At 38.8% G+C, this 24,005-nt stretch overlaps 1 long non-coding RNA gene across 1 annotated transcript in view; it reads left to right on the top strand.

Annotated features, from left to right (window-relative positions):
• Positions 1-12,689, top strand: part of LOC125170383 (uncharacterized) — a 39,857-nt gene extending 27,168 nt beyond the window's left edge. Inside the window, exon 3 of the long non-coding RNA XR_007154007.1 lies at positions 12,575-12,689. This is a non-coding gene — a long non-coding RNA (uncharacterized LOC125170383). The remainder of the gene's footprint in view (positions 1-12,574) is intronic.
• Positions 12,690-24,005: the final 11,316 nt, after the last annotated feature.

Genomic DNA, 24,005 nt, shown 5'->3' with positions numbered 1-24,005 from the left:
ATTCTGCTTGCTCAAGAATGCTATGCTTATTAAATGAGATAATGTATGTAAAGAACTAGAACATAAGAAAAATATCCATATGTTTTTTTTTCTTTCCTATTAGATTAGAAGTCGGTAGAGAGAGAATCAGTCATCACCATTCCTTTCCAACTTCCAATTCGATGTATGTCACCTCCACATACTTGTTTCCAAAGTTTTCAAAATTAGTAAATCCAACGTGATGCCAAGTGCAGTGGTTTACAAGATATAATTTCCCAAATTAGCACCATCGCCCTTACTGGGCACTCAGAAATGCAGTCTGGGGCTTGACCCCCACTGAATCAGAAATTCCAGGGGTGGAGCCCCAGTAATGTTTTAACAAGCCTTCAAGGTGATGCTGATGTATATTGACCTTAAAAACCACTGTCAGAGGGACTTTCTCTCTCCCCTTCGCAGGGCCACCTTCCCTTGCCTCAGTGATAGGAGACTGCATTCTTTACTAATTAGTATTTAAACAGAAATTTATGCCAGAGAGTTAACAATCGATCCCATATGATTCTCTTCAAAACACAGAATGTTATCATCAGGTCTTCAACAGAACTGGGGCAATATTTCTTGGCTTACCTATTTTGTGCTTGCCAATAACACTCTGATTTGACATCAATACGATATGTTCCCTGAATCTTGCTTGTGGTATAAGGTGTTTATCTCTTTGGGGACTACTATGGTCTGCTTCAGTGGCTGATCCATATATTCAGTGGGATCCTTTTCACAGTTTAATTTCTTAGTCGGTGAAGCTACCAGAGTCTTTTCCTTGCACAGCCATGTAAAATATAAACATTAAAACAGTGGAATAGATGGTTGAGGGTCATTTTTGGTGACTCCTCTGGGCAATTTTCAATAATGCCCAGTGAAAGCGCTATTCGTCATTTTTTTCTGACAATATATCTCTAGCATAGTATTCATAAATATTTGATTGACTCTCGCAGGCTAGAAATCTCCTAGTAGATAATATAACATGTCATGTTTTTTTTTGCACCAATCATTTGGATCACCACCATAAAAAATGGTGTACATTCTTCCATTGATACAATGTACTCAGCTTACATTCAATATACCACAAAACCCCATGGTATACAGGCAAGTCTTGTTGGTTCAGGTAGAATTAATTTTCTTGTAACAGTTGGAAGTTATGCATCAATATGCATTTACTCTCTAGTTTTAACAGTCAGTCCATACTTACTCATCTAAGTAGTTTCATAGCCTATTTGCAGATAAGTTGCAATAATTATGGCAGTTCAACAGTCTATACATTTCTGCTGTGAAGGACGAGCATAAGCCACATATTTACATTAGGTCTATAAAACAAGGTCTACTTACATCCAGTCATTTTGGCTGCAAATAATACTCAGTTGAATAACTCCAAGAAAAATATTGAAGTAGAACATAGGAATCCATTTTCCAATATCTTAGCTAGAATGTCAAAGTGTTTTTACTGCATCATTCCAAAACTTGTGCAGAAGTTCCTTTCGCCTGTGAACTTGGGGTCTAGAGGTCCATGTTGATAGTACAGTTCATGAAATCAGCTTTTGAGCACTGAATTACATTCCAGATAATGATTTTAGAGCCAAATGGGCACTGTGGGAGAGCATGCCTTGGGAAAACGTGGAGTTGGGGTGGGTTTGGCAGTAAACCAGACACGTACTTGGGTGTGGGTGCTTCTAAATCTGATGGTGCTCAAAGCAGATGGCTGATGTGTATGGCGTTCCCATCAGGTGAAGACCATGTAGGTCATCCTCTAATGAGGACTTAGTTCTCACACAGCTCCTGTCATTCAGACAGTGCTTCATTCCCTGGAAACTTCTGGGCCTCAGCTTAACTCATACGCGTTCTCCAACCTTGGGGCTCTCAGCATTCAGGCTTTCCTCCATGCTTTTCCTTTCTTCCCAGGCTATTTTGGTAACCCATACAAACTCCTTTTTTTACCCCTTTATAAAAAACAAAACAAAACAACAACCAAAAAAACACCTCTCTTCTTTCTTTTTTTCCTCATGATTCTTTTTGGACAATAAGGTGGATCCTGTTTATATGTTCAAACTTGAACCCCAGTTATTATTAGCAACAAAACTGCCTCCTCCACTCCACTAGAGGGCAGTGAAAGCTTAATCTTCCTAAAGACCATTGTTTGGTATCCTGGGGATGGTCATGGGGTTTCCAGATTTATCATTCTAGAGAAGGTTTTAAAAAGTGTGAGGAAGAGGGTGTTCAGGAATAGGGACCAGATGCAATAAAAACTTCTCTTTTATTTGAAGAAACACTTTATTCCTGCAATCTAGTCAATGGACTTTTCTATTTATAATGCCCAAGGCATGAACAAAGGAAGCTATGGATGGTCTGAGTCTACTATCAAAGGATTCTGAGTGCACTATATGAAAACTTCGGCCAGTATGCTACTTAGATATTGGCTGGAGCATCCTCCTTGACCATAGTCACTTCTAAAAAAAACCTTTTTCCTTGATGTGTACATAATAAATGATCCCTTGACTATAGGCTGAGTAGGCAACAGTGACCTCTGTGGCTTGACTTGAAAAGATGACTCAGGCCTGTCCAATTTCTGCTTCCATAAACTTAAATTTGGAATAAGAAATACATGAAATGTTTTCCAGTTACTGGTAGGAGTTTAAGGTGGAAAGTTATGATACGGGGGAAAAGCCCAAAAGAAGCCATGATGTGCAAACTGAAGTTACAAAGAAGCTTAAGATAGTGAGAAGGCTGATGTGTTGTAGAGAAGCAGATACAACCTGAGGGAGGAGAAAACAGGAGAAATAAGGTATTAGAGCTTCCTATGGGTTTCCACTTACAGTATATGTGTATCTTTACATAGCAAGATATGTGCTCTCATCTGGTTTTGATTTTAAGAACTCAGCTTCTTTTCGATGTATTTTAAATACTCATTTGATCCTTTTTGGGTCATTCTGTAACAAGTTCCTCTTGTTCCTCATAGTGTTCACAACCTTATCAACATTCACATCCTGCCAAAGGCCTTCCCTCAATAATTAGAGCTGTTTGAAGTCTCCTTTCTTATGGCTGGCAACAGCACAACCTTCCCAGCACACTGATGATGGATGCCCTTGCCCAATGGTCTTTCTGTAGAAATCTAAAAAACTCCTTTTACCAAGGAGACAGAGAATTTGGTTGATTTATCCCAAGACGATCCGCTTAACTGGTGATTCCCTTACTGAGAATCTCTTAGTTCCTTTTCCTCTTTGCTTCTGGCTCCTGAAATGGTCTTCCTCTTTTTTTTTTTTTAATTAGAAATTGTTTTAATTGAAATATGTATAACATATAACATTGTGTAAATGTAAGATACGAATCATGTTGACTGGATACATTTGTATGTTATAATGTCTGCCATTGTAGTGACAATTTATACTTCTGTCACATCACATAATTACATCTTTTTAGTGATTGGGATAATTAAGATCTAGGGATCTTCTCTTTTTTTTTTCTGTTTTTAATGTTTATTTATTTTTGACAGCGAGAGACAGAGCATGAGTGGGGGAGGGGCAGAGAGCGAGGGAGACAGAACCTGAAGCAGGCTCCAGGCTCCGAGCTGTCAGCACAGAGCCCGATGCGGGGCTCAAATCCACAGACCATGAGATCATGACCTGAGCCGAAGTCAGACTCTCAATCGACTGAGCCACCCAGGCGTCCTTTTAAGACCAACTTGTTTTGGGAAGTCCATCAACAATCTGTCTTCTCAGCTCTTTCCTGAGTTGGCCAAGTGTTATAGATTCTAATCTTATTTCCGGAAGAAGAGATTAGCTCACTTGTTCCTGCAGGTTCAAGGTTAACACTACACACCTACCAAAATAAAAGGGGGGGGGGGGGTACGCCTGGGTGGCTCAGTCAGTTGAGCAACCGACCTCAGATCAGGTCATGATCTCGTGGTCCAGTGAGTTAGAGCCCCGCGTCGGGCTCTGTGCTGACAGCTCAGAGCCTGGAGGTTGCTTCTGATTCTGTGTCTCCCTCTCTCTCTGCCCCTCCCCCGCTCATGCTCTGTGTCTGTGTCTCAGAAATAAATAAACATTACAAAAATTAAAAAATAAAACAACACTACATACCTACTTCCTTAGCTGTGAATATACTAGCTAAGCTCAGGACGGAAGAGTCCTCAGACATTCTTTTTACTTGTTACTTTGCCCTTCAAGCCACTTTGACCTCCACTAAGGAGAAATCATAGACAGTCCATACCCAGATGTATGTCACAACTTCTCCATATCTATAGTCCTCGGGGTCAGGCCCACAAGATTCAATCTTCCTCAATGAATAGAGATCTCAAAGCAAAATACCATTGCAATTCACCACACAATTCTATTCTTCCTGGCCTCTGATTGTATCATGTGTGCCTTTTAGTGTTCTTTTCACTGAACACTGGGATACAGCCATATGTTGTGCATTTGGCCCCTTTTATTTTGTCCAAATTCACCCTTTAGTATCAGTGGTATGGAATAAAAAATAAGGATCTAACTGCTAGAGAGTGTCATGGTAAAAATAGGAGAAAGTTCATACTGAGATAGAGAATATTTCACATGATAAGCATGTGACTAACCTCAAGTCAGGGGTTAGTTAAAAAGGGGCTGGTAATCTGAAAGAAATTAGTTTGAATTTAGAGAAGCACATGATCTTTGGACCATCTGCAAACCTGCAGTACAAAATTTCCTTCTTTAGCGACATTATTTTGTAAGAAGGTTACCTGCCCTATTTTAATAGCTCTCTGATTTCTCACATTCACTTTCTTGTCCCATGATCCACTTGACATCATGATACGGTGTTTGTGTGTTTGTTTGACTTTGTTTGTTTGCTTGTTTGCTTTTTAGCCAGATTTTGGAGGAGATCAAGTCAGTTACCTTTTCAGAAACCTGCAGTGGCTTTTTTTGTTAAGCATGACCATCACACGCATCCGAAGTCATTGTAAGAGTTTCAATTAATCCATCCTCTAGATTGTGCCCACTAGTTCTCTTTAAGATACAGAAGCTGAGGCCACACGCGTAACTGTCCACAACCCAAACTTCCTGAGATCCCTAACGAAGAAGTTTGGCCATGTCTGTATGTTTCATGATGATGCTTTGTCTGGAATATTGTTACTGTTCTCCTTGGATAATTTCTTTTCATTCCTCAACACCTAACTCAGGATAACGCCACACTGTGTTTTCTTTAATTATAACTCTGATGTGACAAAATCATGTGTATATTCCTCCCCCAGACTGAAATTTTGACATGTCTTACCTTTGTGTCCCCGGCAGAGCTTTGTGTCCAGCATACCATTTGCCTCCCTGAAGGGCTTGTTCTGGAGAAAGAGAGAAGGGGAGTGTTTAGGTGCCGACTCTTTCAGGGACTAACTCAGCTGCAAGAAAGCCACTTTGGCCAAAGTCGTGCCCCTTTCAGGGGTTCCTCATTTAATGGATATTTAATAAAAGGCATAAAGGTCTGGTTATTTGCTTCAATGTGGGACAAACTAAAGGCCAGGCTAGTTTTAGAGTTTCCTGCAGAATCTCCCAAGCTGTTATTGGACATGCAATGCTTCTTGACTTTTCTCCCGTCCTGATCCCTCTTCCTTCACCTCCCTTTCCCAGGAGTTGGTACCAAGGCATTGCTTCCTGATCTGCATGAAACACTGCATCTCAGACTCTACTGACTATGGAACTCAACCTGTAATTGGTATCAGGAGCGATCCAAGGAAGCAGGAGATACGTAGGGGTTTTGTAACTGGATCGTTTGCTGCCCAGATAGCAACAGAGACTGGTATTTTGTGGGCACAGATAGCCTCTGGCACAAAGTTATAGTCTGACATCTTTTAAAACTTCCACCGATGTGACCTGGAATGGTATACTAGTGTAGCAGCAGAAGAGAATAAGTGCATTAGCTGGTGCATTTTGTCAATAGTTTGAGAAATATGGGGAAAACGGTTAATTATAAGGTCAGTGAAATTGAGTAGCTTTTTCTCAGTTTAATTGACTCTCTAGAAAATGATAACAAGCTGAGAGCGATTAATCACCAATTGAAAGCTAATATGAAAGTCAGAGGGCCATTTTGGTAGCATGCGTAAAAGCTCTCATTTCCTGTAGAGGGAAGGGAAAGAACACTGAAAAACAGCCTGGAGACTTAATCATTAGAATAACCGAGCTAAAAGAAAGTTTCGACTGTCAAACAGTACAGGTGTGCTGTGAAGTTCAGGGCCCTAATTGGGAAATAATGACATCATAACATTGGGATAGGGCTGTTTGTGACACAGTTCCATAGGTCTGAACTGTGGGTACAGCAAGGCCCAGCTAGGTCTTTTACTTAAAATCTAACCAGACCCAAATCAAGATGTTGATAGGACTGCATTCCCTTCTGGAGGCTCCAGGGATGAATCTGCTTCCAAGCTTATTGAGGTGGTTGGCCAAATTTAGTTCTTCACGGTTGTGGGACTGAGGTTGTCATTTGTGTGTTGGTTGTCCACTGGAGGTCGCTCTTAGCTCCTAAAGGTCACTCTGGTCTCTACATGTGGGATCTTAACTTCAGAGCCTGTAGCAGCAGTTCATTGAGTCCTTATAACATTTGGAATCTTTTAAACTCCCCTGTTTCTGCGTCTTTCCTTCTTCGGGCACATCTCTGTGACTCTGCTAGAGAATGTTCTCTGCTTGAAAGGGCTGGTATGATTAGATTAGGGCTGTCTAGGTAATCCCAGATAACCTCCTGATTTTAAAGTCCAGCTTCATAACTTGCATTGGTTAAGTCCCTTTTGCCTTTGAACATAACATATTCACAAGTTCCAAGAATTAGAGCGTAGACATTTGAGGTTCCTTGTATCTTTCACACATGCCCAATTTCTGTATCCAAACCAATTTTCAGACCCAGTTATACTGACTGTAGAAAAAGCAGTGTTCCCAGGAGGGAATATCTTGCAGTACCTTGACAAATGAACATGGTAAAGATTTTCCTCCATCTAGTCCCAAAAGTAATGATGGCTCTTTATGCCAGTGACTGTACATTGGGAAAAGGGCAATGTTCGTACACTTGGAAGACTACTGAACATAAGAGTCATGACCCTCCTGTTTGAATGGGGGCATATGGGGCCAGGACATAAACGGAGTTCTGGCCAATGTCCAGCCCACAGCAGGTCCGCTGAATCCATAGACACATGGGTCGTTATTTTCTCACTTTCTGAATGTATAATTGGGACAGATGTACTTACTTATTGGGATAACTCTCACATCTAGCCTTAGTCCTGTAGGGTAGGAGCTATCATAGTGGGAAAGGCCAAGGAGAACCCTCTGAAATTTCCCCTTTCCAAGACTGTAAATAAAAAAGAGCATCTCTCCATGCAGATGGTGGCTACAGAGCTCAGCCAAAAGCTCATAAATTGTTTGATAAGTAACTAGCACAAGTTCCCACATATCATTAAATCAGACCAGGGTGATGTTAAAAAAAAAGAAAAAAAAACAGTGGGAATGGTCCTATGACGATGAGGACTGCCAGTCATTGCATAGCAGACCAATTTAGAAACTGCAGCCTGTTAGAGCATTGGAAAAGCCTGAGAAAGGCACTGCCGAAGCTCTCCAGCTTCTCCGTGTAGACAGCCCATGGGATGCCCTAATAATCAGTCTGCACCCAAACTCTGAGTGCCTCTCAGACCAAACAACCCGCTACATGTATCCTAGCTATGCAACCAATATTGTTGGCGTGCACATAACTAAAGTTCCTCCATATTCTGATGCTAATCCGCTCTGTACTGGGCATTATGCTCTACTCCTCAATATGCATTCCTCCCAGATCAGTTTGAACAATCCGGGTCAGTCCACTGGGCTGACGAGGGGCCAGCCCTTCCACCGCATTCACAATGTATTCTGAATCCAACCACTTCTGATCTTCACCACTATCATCCTTCTTTAAGCCACAGTTTCTTTATCTGTACTTCTTCCCTAGCCTCTTATCTCTCCTCCTGCATTTGCCCCTATAATTGATTCTCTGCAGGCAGAGTGATCTTTTTCAAAATGTAAATCAGATCACAACACTCTTCTCTTCAAAACCATTCAATACCTCCCTTAGAACAAAATCCAGCAACCTTACCAAGGCCTGTAAGACCCTTCATGATCTGCCTTCCTTGCTAACTTTCTAATTCAGCTCCTTACATAACCTATTTTTGGTATTCTGTTCTAGCCACTTTGCCTTCCACAGAGTTTTCTTGAACATGCCAGGTTCATTTTTGGCTCAGAGCTTCAGATTTGTTCTCTCTGTATAGAAACAGATTTCCTCAGATATTCACATGGCTCCCTCCTTCAGTTCACTCAGGTGTCTGCCTAAAAGTCACTTTCTCAGATACTCCTTCTCTGCCCACTCAACCTGAAATTCCTCCTTTAAAATATGCATATTCTTCCTTCTCCTTTACTCTACGGTATTTTTGTCCCTAGAATTTGTCATAATCCAACATTAAATGTTTTGACAATTTGTGTATTTTTGGTGTCCCCAACTGGAATACAAACTCTACGAGGGCAAGGGTTTCATCTAGTTTAATGCTGTAGTATTTAAAAATACCTAGAGGGGCGCCTGGGTGGCTCAGTCGGTTGAGCATCCGACTTCGGCTCAGGTCATGATCTTCTGGTCTGTGAGTTCGAGCCCGAGTCCGTGCGTTCGAGCTGTGCTGATAGCTCAGAGCCTGGAGCCTGCTTTGGATTCTGTGTCTCCCTCTCTTTCTCTGCCCCTCCCCCGCTCATGTTCTGTCTCTCTCTCTCTATCAAAAAGAAAAAGAAAAAACATTAAAAAAATTTAAAATACCTAGAATAGTGCTTGGCAACCTTAGATGGGCTCTCCAAGCGTTTGTTAAGTAAATAAGCTACTCAGAAAGTGGTCCAAATTTGGTCAGTGACTTGTGAGGAGAAGTACATTAAGTGTCTTCTGAGGAAGGCTCATCATTCCTAAAGTAGACCCTTAGGAAGAGAAAAGATTCTCTCTTCTTCCTCTGGATATGGTTGAAAATGTGTGGCTTGGAATGTCTCAGCCACCTTTGCATCAGCCCGAGGAGGAAACCTATGGAAAGACTGAAGAATGTGAAGAAGTAAAAAGAACCTGGGTCCTTGGTGAGCTCAACCAACTGCTGACTTATCTCTATGGAAGCCATCCATCCCTACTAGGAATGTGAATTGTGAGAAAGAGTAAACATGTTCTGCTTATGCCAGTGTTCTTAAGGATATTTCATTCATGATTTCATTCTTCACAGCCAAGAGCAATCTGGCTCACGCATGTACCTTTTCTAGCCCTTCCTACTACACAATTCCATACACCTGACTCTTCAGACTCATTAAAACTCCAGATGCCCAGCTAAATCTTCATCTGTGCTTTTGCTCAGCTGTTCCCTCAATCCCTTGCTTCTACACATGTGAAATTCTACTCAGCCTTGACACTCCCTCTTCTGTGATCGAACTCAGAAGTTTCCTTCCCCTTCATACCTTCCCTTGCTGCCTCATTACAATCATTCTGCAGTAACCTAATAATTCATTGCTTATTTTCTTCCTGGTTCCTATTAATTCAAGCTTCATGCTACACTTATTTCTCCCCATTCTCAACCTTCATTCATTCAATCATTTATTCATTCATCAACTTTTAGAGAGCATTTATTGCCAGACTTTGGCCATATATCAGTAAACAAAACATGCACAAATTTGGCTCTAATAGAGCCTGAATACTTGTTGGTAAGGATGGGAGTAATCATTCAATAAATAAATTAATTAAATAATACATCAGGGAATCCATAGTTTGAAGAAAAATAAAACAACAGAGGAGTGGATGAGGAATACCAGAGTATGTGAGGGGGGATTGCAATTTTATAAAAGGGTAGTTTATGGGGCGAGGGGTCGGGTTCACCTCATTGCAAGGCAACACATGAGCAAAGACTTGAATGAGTTGAAGCAGTGAGCCATCTACCTGGGGCAGAGTGTTCCAGGTGAGGGAAATAGGCCTTGGACAGAAGCACCCTCGAGTTTGAGGAATGGCAAGAAACCTTTTTGCTCAGAACAAAATGACTGCAGTAGTAAAGAACACATCTTCAGCACCTCGCCAGGAACCCTGCACAGTCACTCAACTACTGAACTTTCAATAAATTATTGCTGAAAGGGCATTTTGCTTTGTATCAGCTAGTTGTTTCTATTGATTGAATTAAAGATTATGTGCATCAAGAATCAAGATAGCCCTCACTTAACATTTTAATTGCATGTAGTATGAAGCAGATTTGTTTTCTACCATTCAGGGAACTTTCCTGAGATATTTACAGCTCCCAGTGTTTAGACTCACATATTTTAGTCTTAATTTATCCCACATTGGCATAAGCTCTAGATCTCAGGTTCATTGTCTTGAGGCTAGCAGTTATCACAATCATAGCGAGATGTAACATAAGCCACAGTTGTGAGATGAATGATCCAAAGAAATAAGCCTCTTGCTGATGCTTTGGCTTCTGCTCTTGCCTCTGGACTGGAACACTGCCGTTCATATCAAAGATTTAGTCCTGGCTACTCCAGATCCATGGTAACATTAGCCATCGAGTATGCACCTTGGTTGAAGACCATCTCAGCTTCTACTGAGTTATGATAACCTGCCCATCACTCCTGTCACTCTGTTCCAATAGCATCACTCCAGGCATCTAGCCAAGAACTAGACAATCTTTTATCATTGCCTCAGATAGACCTATACCATTCCCATCGCCTATTGGAACAGAGCTACCTGCCATGATATGTCTCCACGACTATACCACACCACCTAAGACAATCCAGGCCTAGGTGATTAAGACTGCATCATAAGTCTGGGCATCTGTACTTGGGCATCACTTCCTGAGGTCAGGGTCATCTCACCCCATCAAGAATAGTCTAATCATATTTTGGCCCACAGTGTTTGGCTCCCTTGATGTTCCATGGTTCTCTATGAATATGTATATACCCTTGTCAAGTACCCATTACACTTTCCTTTTTTTTTTCAGGAAAAATGGCTGCATAATTGCCTTACATCTTCATAATTAAGAAATCATTCAAGAAATTCTTCTCAAAACCAGATTTGTTTCAAGGCGCTTTGCTCTCACCAAGCTAAACAGAGAAGCTAGCCACCTTTAAACAACAGCTACTCTAATTTTAAATCACACACATTAAAATGGTTTCTTTTGTATATAGCTCATTTCTATAGATATTCTAATTAAAAGTTTTAAAAAACTGATTCATAGAAAATATGTCTTGATTACTAATTGGTAATTAGTAAGGACTTTGATTGCTAATTGGTAAGCTTGTCAAGAAGAAAAATATATGTTTAGGGGCGCCTGGGTGGCGCAGTCGGTTAAGCGTCCGACTTCAGCCAGGTCACGATCTCGCGGTGCGTGAGTTCGAGCCCCATGTCGGGCTCTGGGCTGATGGCTCGGAGCCTGGAGCCTGTTTCCGATTCTGTGTCTCCCTCTCTCTCTGCCCCTCCCCCGTTCATGCTCTGTCTCTCTCTGTCCCAAAAATAAATAAACGTTGAAAAAAAAATTTAAAAAAAAAAGAAAAATATATGTTTAAAAGAAGTTGTATGATTTTATTTGTAAGAACTTGCATGCATTATTATGAAGGAACTGCATCATAATCACATTTAAAATTGTTATTTCTGTAAAGTTAAGCTCAGATGTGCCACTTGTGATTATCAGGGCCCAGGGACAAGAAGAGCCAACTGCCAATAAAATTTCATGCTAAAGTCATTCTATCTGGATAAGCACTGGTTTGAAGTTGTCAGAGGAGAGTTCATTACAATGACATAGAAATTCTATAGTTTGTTGTTAACTTTTTAGCAAAACTCTCTAAATGTAGATGATTGACAAATCTAGATATAAACATAGATAGTATGCAGAGATATATGCACATATATATTTGTGCATTGTATCAACACTTATTGAATAAATAGGCTAGAATTTATTGAATTCTATACATTTACTGAATACTATAAGCTAGAGGCTGTTCTAAGTACAGGAGATGTGCTTGATCTACTCAGAAACAAAGGCAAACAATATATACTCAAATAATGGAAGTGTGATGAGTGGGAAGGAGGTAACTTAGGTAATATGTCAGAGAAGTACTGTAAGGAAGTAACGCTTGAAATCAGACCTAAACGTTGAAAAGGATTCAGTCATGTGGATGATTCCAGGAAGAATGATTTTAAAATGGAGACATTTTAAATGACACAGAGTACAGTTATGATATTATTGCACTGAGGAAGCTTTGAATGCTTTTAAATTATTTAAGTGACTATACAGAGTCATATTTAACCTTAGTTCCATCTTCCAAGAAAAATGTATCCTCAGGTTATGATTTAAAAATTCTCAGTAAAACTTATCACTTTCACTTTCCACTGTAGTTTTGTATCAGAAACTATTTTGGATGTTTGGATGATCCAACTACTACCCTCCATGGTCTCCACAGAGGTGACCATGTGACACAGCTCTGGCCAATAGAATATCAAAAAAAGCAAACTGAATGGGGTTTCCTAGAAGCCTTTTGTTTTTCTGAGTAAATAGCTTTTACTCATTTTCCCTGTACTTTTTTAGACAAATAACGAAAGCTTCAAGCTCTGAAATGAGGAACGTGAGAAGAAAACCAAGTGATCATGGAGATTTTGGATATTGCTAGGCTGAGGAGCCATCACTATTTCTCAACTTTAAGACTTCTTATTATGGGTAAACAGATAAACCTTTATTCAAACTATTATTATTTGCATGTTTTGTTACTTTGAGCTGAAGCATTCCTAACTGATACAGCTGGTGCTGTGCTCTGACCTTGATCACATTCTTGATGACTTCTATTCATTCCTCCTTGGTTATGCCCTCACTTCCATCAAGCAATTTCTTCTTCAGTGATGGGGAACTAAATCTTAGGGAAAAATATTTAACTTTATACTTTTCATGCATACTCAGATTTGGTACCTAATAATGTTTTACTATTAATGATTTTTAAAGCTGTACTTGTTAAAACACTTCCTTTGTGTTTATTTCTACAAAGAAAAAAATAAGCATCATGTTTATTTTAGATATTTTTTCATAGATGTAGCGTTGAGTAACACTTAGAACTAAATATACAAATTATCATCTTTCAACATTTTATAGATTATAACAGAGCTGGGAAAGCCCTTCTCTAGAATTCATTAAGTGATGCTTTAGATTGTCTTTTTGGGGATGATTTTGCTTTCACACAAATTCTTCAAGAAGGATGACTGAGTCTAGAAAGGGAAGAAGGAGGTGAGTCATTATCTCTATCCCTGCAGAGAATAAATAAGTCACTGAATTTAGCATCTTGATTTGGTGTTCCTAAATTGGTTTTCTTACATTTTTTTAATATTTACATTTGAAAATAAACCCAAGTAACAAATTATATCAACTAACATTCACTTTATCTGTTAAATTATTTTTTAAAAATTTGAAAATTTTCCCAGTTTTATCAAGTTTAATTACTTTATATTTCTTTTATTTGGAAATTATTGTTAATAAAGGTTATCAAAACCAAATATTTTAAATACATTTCTGTATTCTAAGTTTGTTAGATAAAGTGAGAAAAGACCCAGTGGTGAGAGAATAATGCATTGGTGAGTCAGAAATCCAAAAGTTTTTTTTTTTTTTAAACAAACAAACAAAAACCCTCAGACAAATGGTTTCATCTTTTTAAACTTGTGTTGAACATGGTCACTTGATTTGTCTTCTACCAGAATTGTACTTATGAGATGACTTATTTATTTTGAAACTAGAGGAACTCTATGCCAGGGTCTTAGGAAGAAAATTAGAGGGGCGCCTGGGTGGCTCAGTTGGTTGAGTGTTCGACTTTGGCTCAGGTCATGATCTCATGGTTGACGAGTTTTAGCCCCACGTGGGGCTCTGTGCTAACAGCTCAGAGCCTGGAGCCTGCTTTGGATTCTGTGTCTCTCTCTTGCTCTCTGCCCCTCCCCCGCTCATGCTCTGTTTCTCTCTGTCTCAAAAATAAAATAAACATTTAAAAAAAGAAGAAAATTAAAGATATATACTTATATGACACAGTCACTTCTTTTAGGCATTTTATAATCTAGTTGAGTGAATAAACAAAGTATATGTGAGAGAGTCTATGGTATATTTCATGAGTGGTACTTACCCAAATAACTATAAGAAATTGTAACAATATCTTCCAGTTAGGTGATCAGAAAGATTTCACATTTTGAGCTTTGGCCTTGGTGTTTTTGAAAACTTTGGGGGCATGGATTCAAGAGTAAGACATTTTCTGTTCAATTTCAGCTCATCTGGAATGTGTGCCTAGTCACCAGCAGATATAACAGTACCTTAAACTTATAGGACTGATGAAAGATTTAAAAGAATGTAATATATGGAAAGTCTTAGAACAGTTGTCTTCTGTTGTATGTGCTTGAAAATGTTAACTATGATTTTAGTGGGAGAAGAGGTATGGTCAGCATCCTAAACAAGGAACTCCATGAGAGCAGATATCATTAGGAAGACTCAGTTCACCTATTATGTGAGTTTCCTAGAGCTGCTGCAACTCATTAGCACCGACTGAGTGGCTTATAACAAGAGACACAGTCTTAGAGGCTGTAAGTCTGATGTCAAGTTGCCAGGAAGCCATGCTCCATCCACCGTCTTTGGGGGAAAATCCTTCACTTTCTTCCAGCTTCTGGTGGTTCCTGGTGTTTCCCGGCTTGAATAACTCCACTCTGCCTCTGTGTTCACATGACTTTCTCCTATGTCTTGTCCCTGCCTCCTCTCTTTTAAGAATGCTTGTTATTGGATTTAGAGCCTCTCTAGTCCAAGATGACCTCATTTTGAGATCTTTAACTTAATTACATCTTCAAAGACCCCTTTTCCAAATAAGGTCACTTTCACAGATTCCAAGTAGACATATATTTTAGGAGTAACCTTTCAACTGAAACACCTATTTATAGAAATTTAAAAGTGCATACAGGGGAGCTTTAGAATTACAGCTAGAAAAGTAAGAAGTGGCTTTCGATGCCTGGACATAAGGTTAATAATTTTACAGATATTGGAAATCTATTGCAAATTTGAGGGACAAGATGAGGGCTGCAATTTGGAAAGATTTAATCTGGTGGCAGAATGCAGAATTTGTTGAGTAGGGAAGAAATGGAGATATATGTAAGGGAACTCAAAGTGAGTTAAGAGTTGGTCCAGGGTCATGATGCTGAAAATTAGAAAGATACTTAGAGCCAAAAATTTAAAGACCTTGATGAAAAATTGGTTTTGAGTGGTTAATACGGGAAAACTTAAGGGCTCCTCTCAGATTTTAAATGTTAGTTACTCAGAGAATGCTAGTAGCACTTTCAGAAGTATAATTCAGTCCAGAGAGGGAGCTATGGTGAAGGGAAGGCAATCCATATTTTTGAGGGAGATACTGAATTTGTGCTGGGGATTCAGGACTATAACCTAGCAAAGAATAAGGACTTGAGATAGAAATTTGAGAGTCACTTTATAATCATGATTCATGAAACAATGAGATTAGATAATGTTCCTCAGAAAGTTTATAGCCAAAGGCTTTGAGAGACTGTTCAGAGATAGTCCTTAAAATGCCATATATAGTAATGTTTTTTGGGAAAGTGGCTAACAAAAGAGAGAAACTGTAATTTAACTCTTATTCAACCATTCTGCCAAAACTCATCCATGTAAGATAAAACAAATATAACAACTTGCCCCTCTTTCCCATCTGTATTAGGCAAATGGCCTAACTTCAATTGGCTTTGTTTCTGAGTTACAATTACTCCAATGACTGTGGTATCTGGTCATCTCAGCAAAAGCTCAGCAAAAGCATTCTGTCAACATTGTGGGTCATTTCAATCCATCATCTTGATAAAGGTCAAGCATGGCCAAAAAAAAAAAAAAGTTTTTCTGTTCTTTTCACCAATATACTCGCTTTCTCTTTCTTGCAGTTCGAAAATATTGATTTGCCATACTAATATGACAGACAATATAAACTTTAGAACATCTTTCAGTATTAATAGCATGGGGATATGTCTTGCCAATAGAGTAATACTTCTTTTATTAAAGAAAATCTACTCTTGTACTTACTACATTGTTGTCAAGAGCTGTATCAGAGATTTTTAAAAGGTATATACCCTATAGAGAGGAAAGACCACAGTAAATAATAAACAACAAATAAATAATATATAGTACATCACTAAGCAGAATAATGTCACTGGGTTGGCAAATGAGGGGAAAGGAAAGTTGGAAGTTTAGCAAAAAGAGTAGAGATGCAGGAAAATCAGCAGGAAGGACACTTAGCAGGTGCACAGTCAGAAAGGACTATCTCCACATTAGTGTTTCTCAAAGTGTGATTTATTTTGGACCACTAGGGCTTGATAAAAAGGTAGATACCTGGACCCTAATTCTGCAGATTGCTATTCTTTTTCTGAGGGATTCTTATTTGCTCTGCGCCTGCGGGAATATCACTCTAAAAACTCTTTGGAAGAAGCCAGGGAAGAAAGAATTCCAGCTAACCAACTCAGGAGTTGCCTGAAGTAGGCAGTTAGAGCAGTTGCTGTTTCTCCTGCCTTCAGGTCATTCTCAAGTGAGATGCTCAGGCTGATGGGAAGCAGAGTCTCCTTGCAGACTGCAGTCACCCTAAAAAAAAGGTTAAGCGAGCTTTACCTGAAAAGGCAACCAATTGATCCTAATATGGCTTTCCAATCCCCCACAGCTCATCTGAAATCTGACATTCCTTCAGTAAATGAAATTCTTTAACGCTTTCAGATCATAAAGAGATAAGAGACTGCTGAAAATGACTATGTCTTGTTTTAGGCAACCAACTGTCACCATGGATTAGATGATGTGAAATAAAGAAAAACGAGCTTACGTTGTGATAGAGGAGGGCAGTAAAGACACTTGGAGAGCAGCAGATGACTAGCTTGGTATAGAAGGGAGAAAATGGACATTAGAGAGAGACATAGATTCCACTTTGGAATTTTATGGTGTTGAAAGATGTTGATTCTTCTGCAGTCTAAGGTTCCCATCCTATGAAATGGAGATGGCTATCATGAGCATCAGGGGTGCTGCAAGGATTAAATGTGACAATATTGTCCTGGAGCACTCTAGGTGTTCAATGAAAAATATTTCTTTTTTTTTTCTTTCCTAGATTTGAGAAATGTTTTATCCTTAAAAGACTACAAACAGTTTGGAACGTAGAGAAGAATACGATGTAATCACACTTAAAGTCTTCATATTTTGCTCAGGATATGCCATGCAAATGCAAACTGGAAAATGGCAGGTGGAGAGGATATAAATGAGACTTAAAATATAACCTACCCCTGTGTATTAGCATCATGACCTGGTTCTCATGTGCTACCCAGCAGGAAATATGGGATAGCCAATTTTAGAATGAAAGTCCTGACTCAAGCATTTTACTTTAAAAAAAAATTATTTTTAAGTAGGCCCAAAGTGGGGTTCGAACTCACAACTCTGAGATCAAGAGTCATTCGCTCTCCAGACTTAACCGGCCAGCTGGTGGCCGATTCAAGCATTTTAAAGGCCAGTATCACCATTTTTTTTTTTACTCACGCCCCACTTACTTTTTGATCCTTTCACTTTTAAATCATGCTCCTCATCTAGGATATCAGACTACAGGATTTTTTCCTATACCTAGATCTGCTGAATTTCTTGTCCTCTTCCCTCAATTTTATAACTGCGCTCTCCAACCTCATAGGTAGAGGAGGTATATTGATTTCAAATGAAATATATTACAAACCAAAAGTCCTATAATTCTGTGAAGAATGGGATCTTGGCAATGAATGAATTGGGTGGGTTTTTTGTTTGTTTGTTTGTTTGTTTTAGATTTTTAAAGCCTGAACTATTTGTCTCACATGCTTTACAATTTACTTTTAATAAGACTGGTTTTTACAGGGAGAAAATTTTGATCCAGAAGCATCTCTGTAAACTGATTGAGATGCCTAGCTTTTGCCCTTGTCCCCAGCCAAGTGCGGTATTTGAAATAAATGTTTTAACCACTGGAGATCACTAAATGCAATAAAAGTTTTAAAAAGGTTAAGTTGTTTGTGAATATAGTACACATACAACAAAATATCCAAAATATATTTAACAGTGATTTATCATGTTGTTCACGTATGTAGTTGGTCATAATTTAAAAGGTATTTAATGGTCAACCACTGGGTATCTTAGTTATAAAGAAGAAGGCATAGTGCTATGAGAATTTATAATAGGAGACACTGATCTGCTTCTGGGAGTTTCACAAGCCCTCTCAAGAAAGTGTTGATTGAATGAAAATCTGAAATATGAGTCACCTCAGATATGGGTTTAGGAGCTTTCTGTGGAGAAGAAAGCAGTATGGACATAATTCTGAGGTGGGAAGGAGCGTGGTGCATGCTAATTGATCTGAAAGAAGACAGAGAAGTAATGGCTGCGTGCTGACCAGGGAACGATAAGCAAAAAGAACCAGCATATGCAGCCTTCTAAGACATAATACACATTTTGGTCTTTCTCTTAAGGGCAAGGGGAAGTCATGGAAAGGCTTTAGGCAGCATCCAGGATGAGGGTGAGGGAAGTCCTGAGTGTATTTATAGGGGTAGTGATGAGAGTCATGCTTTGGATATAGAAGAGTGAGTGACTTTTAGATGCATTCATAGTAAAATTTGACTTGAAAATATACTGGAGTGAGTAATAGTGTATATACACGAGGATATACAGATCAATGATGTGTAGGTAGATAGGTTTTGCAGTTGTGTAGTATTAATCCAAACTGGCTAACAGAAAGGAACATAGTATAAGCTCGTTAAGGGGACATTTGTCACATAAGATCAGGAATCTTCTCTTATGGTTATGAATAGCTGACATTCCTCTCAACCAGTCTCAGAGAATATAAAAATTATGTGTGGTCAAGTAGTATGTTTCTTCCTGTTTAGGTTCTTACCAACCACAACATATATATATGACCAGCTACTTCTTTCATCCATCTGTCTCAACCAAATACATCCAACGTTCAAACCATTACTCATGTCAGTGAGTCAGGATAATAATTAGCATATGGATTTTTAGGACACATATTATTGATGTACAAATCCCTGTTTTGACATTAAGATCTTGGACAGTTTATATATTTCTTTGTATGGCAGTTTTCTCTAAAAATTAAAAAAAATACTCTAATGAAACTTACTTCATGGAACTGTTGAGAGAAGTAAATGAGCTACTACCTGTAAAGTGATTAGGAAAATGCCGTACCTCAGACCTACTGGCTTCCACTCATCCAGTCAATGTTGTGGTGGCCATATTAGGAGTCTTATATGTGATACTAAGATCTAGACCATAGGTATTTTCTTAGAATATATCTAGCTACACTAAACAAGGCTGGAGGAGGACAAAGTTTCAGAGTAGAAATTATGATTTTCATCTTCAGCATATTTATTTTTAGCTGACTTTGAGGTATCCAAGTGAATGTTTTGAGACATCTGTGAGATAGACTGTTTGGCATTTGGAGGAGGTCAGGGATAGAGATAGAAATTAATGCTGATAATACAGAGGCAAAAGGAAACCACTGGTGTGGATGAATTCACTCATGGAGGAAGTAAGCAATGATGTTTCCCAGGAAAAAAAGATTCTATAGTGAGAATTAGCATATAAGCAGTTTATTAGAGAGCACTTTTAGGATCAAAATAATATGAAAGAAAAAAGTCTGGAATGGAAAGCATGAGAAGTTGGACTATGATGAAGTATGAAAGGCCTCAGGTCACATCACAGGGATGCTAAAATTAGAACAGAATTTCAGAATCGTCCAAAAGTAAGGAAAGGTTTCAGGCCATTGTAGTCCTGTGTTGGCCAGTCATTAATTGAAGTTTTATCCAACACATGAGGGCTCTCTGTGCATCCCCCAGAGCTGGGGGAATGGGTGCTACCATGCTGGATTTGGGAAGCAAGTGACCACATCCACCACAAGTGAAAGAAAAAAAGGTGTTAAGATCAATCCTTGAAGATCTCCAGCTTTTAAAAAATCCAGGAGGTGAAGATAATCCAGGAAAGCAGAATTAGAAAGGAGGGTAGGCAAGATAAATAATCTGTCATTAGCAAATACATTTCAATGAACAATGGAGAAAACAATTTCTACCCCCCAAAAATTCACACACTAGGGCAGTGTTCCTCCAAACATGGTTATGGACCAGAGGAATTAGAATCCATAGTGCACTTCAGTCCTCTTACATAAAAATCTTCCTGGGCAGATCTCAGGATCTACTTTTTTTCTTCCTCAAAATAGACTATTTTTTTAACAACTATTTCAAGTGTACCGAAAAATTGGGAAGATCAGTAGAAAAATCCCTCTATACCCCTCACATATCTTCCCCTATTATGAACATCTACATTAATACAGTATGTTTGTTACAACAGATGAACCTATGTTGGCATATTAATTTTAAAGTCCATGCTTTATCAGATTTCTTTAACTTTTCCCTCTTCTATCTGTCCCAACATCCTGCATTACATATAATTATTACATCTCGTTAGGCTCCTCCCGGTCATGAATGTTCCTCAGACTTTCTCTTTCATTGACTTTCACAATTTCCGGGAACACTAGGAAAGTATGATATATAACACACCGACAATGGCACACTTGAAATTTATCTGATATTGTTCTCGTAGGTAGACTGAGGTTCAAAGTTTGAGGGGACAAAATGAAAGAGATTAATTCCAATTTACATCACATATCTAGGATACATATTGTCAACATGACTTATGACTGTGGATGTTGACCTTGATCACCTGGCTGAGGTACTGTTTATCAGGTTTCTTCCACCATAAAATTACTTTTTCCCTCTTTTTTCATACTGTGCTCATTGGAAGCGAGTCACTATGCTCCCACCGCACTTAAACCCATATCTCTTAGGGCAGAGTATCTACATAAGTTACTTGGAATTCTTATGCATGGACGATTTGTCTGTTCTCTTCCATTTCACTAGCTTACTCAATCATTTACTTATATCAGTATAAACTTACGGATATTTATTTATTTTTTTTTAGCAATAAAGCTAACATTTATTGATTATATATGTTAGGCAATGTGCTAAACACTTTACATGCTTTGTTTCACTTAATGCTCATAACAAACTTGTAAACAAGTAATAGCAATATCTCTATTTTACAGACAAAGAAACATGTAAAAGAAACAGAAGTAAACATTGCCTAAAGTACAAGATTACCATCACTAGTAGTATTAAGTCTATCAGAGAGTTATTAAACACTTATTTTATATCAATAAGTATTCTAAAAATTCTTCCTATATTCACTCATTCAATTCTGCTGGTAATATTATTCTCATTTTACAGACGACAGTATAAATGTCAGTGCCCGTGTCTAAAACTAATAAGCAGATCCTACTGCTTATTTAACTTTTGGACTAAGCTAGTCATATATTTAAACTTTGGACTAGGCTAGACATGTACTATTTTCCCATGGACCTACCAGTGAAAAATACCCTCAAATCTCTGTGTGCCAGTCAATCTACCTGATCATCAATTTAAGGCTGTTTCCATGGCAGTGCTGATTGAAGAGGTTTTGATAAATAAAGAATAATGGTATCAAATCTTGCAGTTAATTAATATCCTTAACATATTACTAACTCTTACAGATATTGTGAAAAGAATGATAGTTAAAGCAAGGGACAATTTATGTGAAATTTATATATATTTTTTTTATGAAATTTATTGACAAATTGGTTTCCATACAACCCCCAGTGCTCATCCCAAAAGGTGCCCTCCTCAATACCCATCGCCCACCCTCTCCTCCCTCCCACCCCCCATCAACCCTCAGTTTGTTCTCAGTTTTTAACAGTCTCTTATGCTTTGGCTCTCTCCCATTCTAACCTCTTTTTTTTTTTTTCCTTCCCCTCCCCCATGGGTTCCTGTTAAGTTTCTCAGGATCCACATAAGAGTGAAACCATATGGTATCTGTCTTTCTCTGTATGGCTTATTTCACTTAGCATCACACTCTCCAGTTCCATCCATGTTGCTACAAAAGGCCATATTTCATTTTTTCTCATTGCCACGTAATATTCCATTGTGTATATAAACCACAATTTCTTTATCCATTCATCAGTTGATGGACATTTAGGTTCTTTCCATAATTTGGCTATTGTTGAGAGTGCTGCTATGAACATTGGGGTACAAGTGGCCCTATGCATCAGTACTCCTGTGTCCCTTGGATAAATTCCTAGCAGTGCTATTGCTGGGTCATAGGGTAGGTCTATTTTTAATTTTCTGAGGAACCTCCACACTGCTTTCCAGAGCGGCTGCACCAATTTGCATTCCCACCAACAGTGCAAGAGGGTTCCTGTTTCTCCACATCCTCTCCAGCATCTATAGTCTCCTGATGTGTTCATTTTGGCCACTCTGACTGGCGTGAGGTGATACCTGAGTGTGGTTTTGATTTGTATTTCCCTGATAAGGAGCAACGTTGAGGATCTTTTCATGTGCCTGTTGGATATCCGGATGTCTTCTTTAGAGAAGTGTCTATTCATGTTTTCTGCCCATTTCTTCACTGGGTTATTTGTTTTTCGGGTGTGGAGTTTGGTGAGCTCTTTATAGATTTTGGATACTAGCCCTTTGTCCGATATGCCATTTGCGAATATCTTTTCCCATTCCGTTGGTTGCCTTTTAGTTTTGTTGGTTGTTTCCTTTGCTGTGCAGAAGCTTTTTATCTTCATAAGGTCCCAGTAATTCACTTTTGCTTTTAATCCCCTTGCCTTTGGGGATGTGTCGAGTAAGAGATTGCTACGGCTGAGGTCAGAGAGGTCTTTTCCTGCTTTCTCCTCTAAGGTTTTGATGGTTTCCTGTCTCACATTTAGGTCCTTTATCCATTTTGAGTTTATTTTTGTGAATGGTGTGAGAAAGTGGTCTAGTTTCAACCTTCTGCATGTTGCTGTCCAATTCTCCCAGCACCATTTGTTAAAGAGGCTGTCTTTTTTCCATTGGATGTTCTTTCCTGCTTTGTCAAAGATGAGTTGGCCATACGTTTGTGGGTCTAGTTCTGGGGTTTCTCTTCTATTCCATTGGTCTATGTGTCTGTTTTTGTGCCATATGGATATTTATTTTATACTTTGGGTTGTAACCTAATCCTATGTTACTTGGTTTGCTCAAATTATTTCAGCTTGGTCATTGGGAGCTCCTTCAACTGTCTTCTATGCCCCTTTGAGAGTCTCATTAAAGTGGGTTTTATTGTTTCTTCTTTTTTAGCACTTTCTTACTTTCTGGCACAATAAGATGCTCTGGGCCCACCCATTTTGCCCCAGGTGAAGAAGCAGCCAGTTCTCTGAGGAGCCATGTTTCCTTTTATTGGAGAATAGCATCAGGCACCAAGATCTCCGTGCTAGGTGAGCTCATCGCTTCTGGGGTGCCATTTCTTTTAGGTACACTCACCTGACAGAACAAGACAACATACGTTCATATTTACCTGCGTATATACACGTATCTGTAAGTCTTTTAATAGGTAACCATCTGTATCTAAAGCTATTAAGCCAAATATATTAAGCTAAATATGAGTGCTTACTGGTATCTCCAACTCTATTCCATCTCCACATGAGTCATTCCATGCTCTTCTCCTTGCTTACCTGTAAATTCCCACTCCAATAGTGAGAAATCTGGCTCCTACCATCCACTATCCATTTATTTAATTGTTCAACTCAAATATACATATAAAGCACTATCAGAATTGTTAACGTGTACCCTCTATCACACACATTTTCATAACAAGCTTCTCAGCTGCTTCTTGTACATATCGAAGTGTTATGATGTGTTAGCCACATTGAATAAATGATTCCTGAATCTAATTACATACACGTTTGTCTTCCTTTATAAGATTAAAACTTCTGTCTTCTTAAAAGGATCATAATTTTGCATTTTTTTTGTATTTTAAATATTTAATACTAAGCATTAAAATTAAATGTGGTTTATGTTAACTTTGACTTGAGACCAGTCGGTAATAAAAGAGAGGTAAATAGCCTTAGCAA

Source organism: Prionailurus viverrinus, chromosome B4, assembly GCF_022837055.1.
Source record: "Prionailurus viverrinus isolate Anna chromosome B4, UM_Priviv_1.0, whole genome shotgun sequence".
NCBI classification, from domain to species: domain Eukaryota; kingdom Metazoa; phylum Chordata; class Mammalia; order Carnivora; family Felidae; genus Prionailurus; species Prionailurus viverrinus.
The sequence above is the reverse complement of the archived record's forward strand: the minus strand, read 5'-3'. Positions and strand labels throughout refer to the sequence as shown.